The following is a 5,947-nucleotide window of genomic DNA, read 5'->3' as shown; positions in this document are numbered from 1 at the left end:
AGTGAACTGGCCCCCTGTTTAAAAAGTTTGAGGACCCCTGATCTAACTAGTTTTTTTTTTGTGGTTTCTATATCCTTTTTCAAGCTGTTGTAGTTCTCACTAAGTTCCTTTAGTTCTCACTAATGTCCTTGAACATCCTTGTTACCATTTTTGATAAGTTGCTTGCTTCCATTTCATTTAGCTCTTTTTATGGAGATTTCTCTTGTTCTTTTATTTTGGGCATATTTCGTTGTCTCCCTATTCTGGCTTCCTCTTTGTGTTTATTTTTATGTATTAAGTAGATCTTCTGTGACTCCCAGTTTGAATAGGGTGGCCTTATATGCGGCAGTCTCCTTTTTCACCTGTGCAGGAATGTCCCTTGTGTAGGTCATGTGGGCCATCCTGTTGTAATTGAATCTTTTTAAAAATATATATATTTTTTATTGATTTTTTTACAGAGAGGAAGGGAGAGGGATATAGAGTTAGAAACATCAATGATAGGCCCTGAATCAAGACCAGTAGTATTTTTGTAGCTGTTGGTTTCAAACAGGAGCCAAGAGCAATGTCTTCCTGTGGTTTGTTGGCCATTCAGGACCCAGTGGGAATGGCCAATTCAATTGGAAGAAACATAGTAAAAAAAGAGAGAGAGAGAGAGAGAGAGAGAGGGAAACATCAATCAGCTGCCTCCTGCATACCCCCTACTGGGGATGTGCCTGCAACCAAGGTACATGCCTTTGATTGGAATCAAACCTGGGACCCTTTAGTCCGCAGGCCAATGCTCCATCCACTGAGCCCAACCGGTTAGGGCTGTAATTGAATCTTGATTACTATTGGCCCATTTGTGTGTTGGATCTTCCCTTGGGCTGGGTGACTATGAGGCTTAATCCCAACCACAGCATGCTAGCTGCTGTGCTAGCTGCCTCAGCAGGGTCTGGTGCCTGCCAAGATCTTCCTTTGGATATGCTGCTTGTGAAGGTTATTGGATCCTGCTCTGATGTCGCCCAAAGCTGGCCACTGAGTGTGTTGAGTCTGGGCCTCTGGGAGGGACTCTGGTGCAGGCCAATGTCAGACTCGGCCTGTGACTTGCCCTGGGCAATTTGGAGCTACAAAGTGATCTTCAGTTGTTGACAGCCTCCGCTGGGACTGGGTATGTGAAGGAAGGACCAAGGTGTGCACCAAAGCTGGCTATTACCAGTACCAGGCCAAAGGGTAAGTCAGCAAAAGTTCCAGGTCACCCCGAGATTCACCTCCACCTGCCGGCTGCCTTTTAGGCTAAATCACTGAATGAGCCTCTGGCGGTATTCAAGTTGCATGAGGTAAGTTCTCCGTGAGTAACCAGGTGGGGTGAGTGGTGCTCACCAGATTAATACAGGTTCAAATTCAGTGCCAGTGCTGGGTCTGAGTCCACTCAACCAAAGTCCCAGGTTATACCAACACCAGCTGCCACACAACTTTGGGAGCTCGCACAACTTTGTGGTGAGACAGGGTCTCAGGGTGAGGCCAGTTGAGTTTATTAGGTCCAATCAGACCAAGATTTGGCCGTGTGAAGGGAGGGCTCTGCACTGCTCCGTCATGCGTGTGGAAAATGGCCCCTATCCTAAAGCCACACAACTCAGCCTTTCCCAGATTCTGCTGGGAGGAGCTCTAGCTCAGCAGGGTGGGGTCTCAGGGAGTAGAGAGGATAGGGCTAATGGATATCCCATGAGGGGGAGCTGCTGGTCAGGCTTTGGGGCAGGTTGGGTGTGTAGCCCCAATCCCCAGGGCCACACAACGCAGTATATTCCACTACAGAGCTTTTTTAAAAAATGCTGGTGCTTGAGCCCAACCCCCAGTGAGTCAATCAGTCATCTGGTGCCTGGGCATTGATATTTTTTAAATCTCTATAGGTGATGCAATGCTAGTAAGTTTAAATTGTCTGGGGATACATTTCGCAGCTGACGGCTCCCGGGTCTATCAAAATGCCACCCTTCTCTGAAGCAAACATTCCCTCCAGCCTCATCAAGATCCTATAAGGTCTCTCAGTGGTCTGGCCAGAACTGTCTCTCCTATGCTTAATAACACCAACTCTGGGCCTCTAGCTGAAAGCTTGCTCGGGCATTTGAACAGATTCCAGTCGGCTTCTTAATAAAACACTAGCCCTGCCTGTGTCATCCTGTTATGCCTTTGTATGATGTGGCAAGACTCCAGATCCAGGCAAGAATTCAGGTCTTTCTATTTAAACTTACCTTCTGGCAGGCCTGGAATGTAAGCCAGGTGGGTCTACATTCAATCAGTAACAACATTTCTAACTTCAGGATCTGCTAAGGAATATAGCCTGGAACAGTGCACTCTCCAGTGCCCAGCAAAAGTCTGACTGATACAAAGTTCAAGGTCCATATGCAAATCCACCCTCTCATCTAGATTCCACATGTTCTATCCCTGCTTGGAGCTACCAGACAGTGCCACACCTGCTCTTCATTACTTCAGATTTCTATACAAACATCACTATGATGGTAACATTTAATAATATGGCCTTGGATTTTTCTGGTGAGTTAGTAAAAGGAATAGCTACAGGAATCCTTGCTTTCAATTTTCAGTGAAACTACATTTGAAGACAATAACATCTATTTTTTTTCTCAGTGGACAAAGTATCAACTATTTTTCTCATTTTACTCAATCAGAAAATATTCATTAAGCACCTCCTTTAGACACATAGGTGCTGGCCATATATAGATAAATCAGATAAGTATCTACATTTCCAAGAATTCACAGACTATGTATAGAAAGCAAACATAAGCAAAAGAAAAAAAAAGAGGGGAAAAAAAGAAAAAAAACATAAACAAATCATTGCAACCCAACGATTCAGGTGCAATAAAAGAGTTTAGTGCAAGGTGCAAAAAGAGGTGCAATTCCAGCTTGGGCTGGGCAATTGGAGAAGGAGGCCTGAAGGCATGAAACAGGTTGAGCATGGTCTCCCCAACCAGAAGGTTCCCATTTAAATTTTAGAAAATTCATTCTAAAAGCAGCAAGGAGGTAAATTTGTTTAACAAGACATTGAATAGCACTCAAGATGACCCAAGCACTGTTTTCGGTGTTTACATGGAGTAACTCGTTTAATCCCCATAACAACTCTTAGAGGTAGAAACTATTTTCATCCTTGATTTACTCACAAGGAAATAAATACACAGAGATTCTGCAGCGTGACTGAAGTTGTATGGCTGTTAAGGAACAAAGCCAAGATTTAGTCCCAGACCATTTGGCTCCAGAGTCCATGCACTTTGCCATTCTGCTACACTGCCTCAGGGACAGAGACAGAGCCGGGAGAGGAGGCAGGTGGGCTCGTTGTAAAGCTGATGTAACAGTCTAGGTCAGTGGTCGGCAAACTCATTTGTCAACAGAGCCAAATATCAACAGTACAACGATTGAAATTTCTTTTGAGAGCCAGATTTTTTAAACTTAAACTTCTTCTAACGCCACTTCTTCAAAATAGACTCGCCCAGGCCGTGGTATTTTGTGGAAGAGCCACACTCAAGGGGCCAAAGAGCTGTATGTGGCTCTTGATCCGCAGTTTGCCAACCACGGGTCTAGGTGAAATGGATATCTTGTATTTAGGAGGTGAAAATAACAAAAAAATAGACTGACACTCACTCCCTGATATCAAGCTTGGGGAACTAGGTAAATTATTTAAATTTCTGAGTTTAGGAATGCTAGAGGTACGAATTTTAACTATGTAGGCCAAAAGGAAGAAGAAATGGGAAATAACATTTATAAAACATGTTCTAGGTACTCTAAATAGTCACAGAGCTACTTATCATATTTAATTCTTATAACTCTAAGAGGTAGGTATTAAATACAAGGAAACTGAGGTTCAGAGATGTTAAGTAAGGTCACACAATATGATGGACATTTGCTAGGTTGGGCTGCCTGGATTTCTAAGAGAACCCTGATTTTCTTGAGGGAATCAGCCCTCGAATTGCATGTAGCATAATTCCAGGTGCCTGCCTCCCAGTGAGTCAAGGAGTTGTGCCATTCCTCTCTCTGGCTGATGGTATAGTCAAAGGGTGGACAGCTGTCCAGAGCTGGTTTTGGTTGACTGAAAGTAAGAAATTCTGACTGAAACACACAGTAAGTGGCAAAGCCAAAATTCAAAGTCCAGTTCGTCAAATGTCCTATCCATCCTTTTCCACTACATCATGCTCCTCCCATGGTCTCTGCAAGCATGACACACACAATACACACACATTATATATATTCACTAGAGGCCCTGTGCATGAAAATTCATGCACTGGAGGGGGGTCCCTCAGCCCCGCCTGTCCCCTCTCACAGTTGGGGAGCCCTCAGGGGCAGGTGGTGACCCGGTGATCAGGGGAAGGCGATGCCCCCATCACACCCTCAGCTGGCCCTGCTTACCTGCCCCTCAGGCCAGCCCTGGGCGGCTGGGGGGCTGAGGGGACTGGGGGACTCCGGAGGCAGATGTATGGCAAGGCCGGGCCCGCCTGGGGGCAGGCCCGGCCGTGCTACACGCCTGCTGCCCCAGCGGGGCTGAGGGGACTGGGCACCGCCATCTTGTGGCTGTGGGCACTGCCATCTTTGAGGGTGTGGCAATCAATTAGCATATTCCCTCCTTATTGGCTGTGGGCACTGCCATCTTTGTGACAGTTTGAGGGTCAATTAGCATATTCCCTCTTTATTAGATAGGATATATAAATATATATATAATGATTGTTCACCACACATTTCATATGAGAGCCTTTAAAATATATATATATATTGATTTCGGAGAGGAATGGAGAGGGAGAGAGAGAGAGAGATAGAACATCAAAGATGAGAGAGAATCATTGACTGGATGCCTCCTGCATGCCCCACACTGGGGATTGAGCCCACAACCCGGGCATGTGCCCTGACTGGGAATCGAACCACGACCTGCTGGTTCATAGGTTGATGCTCAACCACTGAGCCACACTGACAGGGCAATATGAGAGCCTTCCCCCCCACAAAAAAAAAATATATATATATTTTTTTTATTTCAGAGAGGATGAGAGAGGGAAAGAAAGATAGAAACATCAATGATGAGGCAGCTGGCAGTGACCTGAACCAGGAATGGAATAGTGCAGATGGTAAGAAGTACTGGAATTTTCTACTTTCGTAGCATAGCAGGAAAAAAGAAAGAAATATAATCCCCAAAGCTGTTCAATTTTAATATTTGCTTTAAAGGGTTTGACCTTAAAAAATTCATTAGTGCAAATGTGAAGAAATACACAGAAGTTTAAAACACTTTGTGTAACATAAAATAGGTTAGTGAGTAATCATATAGTGAAGGTAAACTGGTATTAATAATTGAGGTCAAAGTATCCTAAATTGCAGGAATTCATTTAGATTCACTGTATGCACTGACAAAATTAATCCTGTAGCTCACCTCACTCCATTGTGTTTTCATTTTTTTTAAGACTTTTTTTTTATTATTGATTTGAGAGAGAGGAAGGAGAAAGGGAGAGGGAGAGAAAGATAGAAACATCAACAATAAGAATCATTGATTGGCTGCCTTCTGCATGTCCCCTACTGGGGATGGAGCCCAGAACTTAGGCATATGCCACGACTAGAATCAAACCATGACCTCCTGACTCATGGGTCAATGCTCAACCACTGAGCCACACCAGCCAGGCACATTCCACTGTTTTTTGTGTTGTGAGAACAGCAGGCAATGAACTCACAAGTGCCAAGGTAGGTATGCACTCCATGATCCCAAATTCAGAGAACTATACAGCGGACCCTTGGACACCAATGCCTTGTTCAGGTGGAAATTCATGTATAACTTTTGACTCCCCCAAATTGAACTACTAATAGCCTGGTGTTTACCAGGGGCCTTACCAATAACATAAACAGTCGATGAACACATTTTTATGTTCTATGTATTACATACTGTACTCTGACAATACACTATAGCAAATAAAGTGTTATTAAGAAAATCATAAGAAAGAAAAAATATTTA

General features: G+C 44.1%; 1 non-coding gene across 1 annotated transcript; it reads left to right on the top strand.

The window, feature by feature from the left end:
- The first annotated feature begins 477 nt into the window (after window positions 1-477).
- On the top strand, window positions 478-611 carry LOC114235034 (small nucleolar RNA SNORA2/SNORA34 family). Its single transcript, XR_003621217.1, has one exon. It is a non-coding gene; the product is annotated as a small nucleolar RNA SNORA2/SNORA34 family (small nucleolar RNA).
- Window positions 612-5,947: the final 5,336 nt, after the last annotated feature.

The sequence above is a fragment of the Eptesicus fuscus genome, chromosome 14 (genome assembly GCF_027574615.1).
Source record: "Eptesicus fuscus isolate TK198812 chromosome 14, DD_ASM_mEF_20220401, whole genome shotgun sequence".
Lineage (NCBI taxonomy): Eukaryota > Metazoa > Chordata > Mammalia > Chiroptera > Vespertilionidae > Eptesicus > Eptesicus fuscus.
This window is presented reverse-complemented; position numbering and strand designations above follow the sequence as displayed.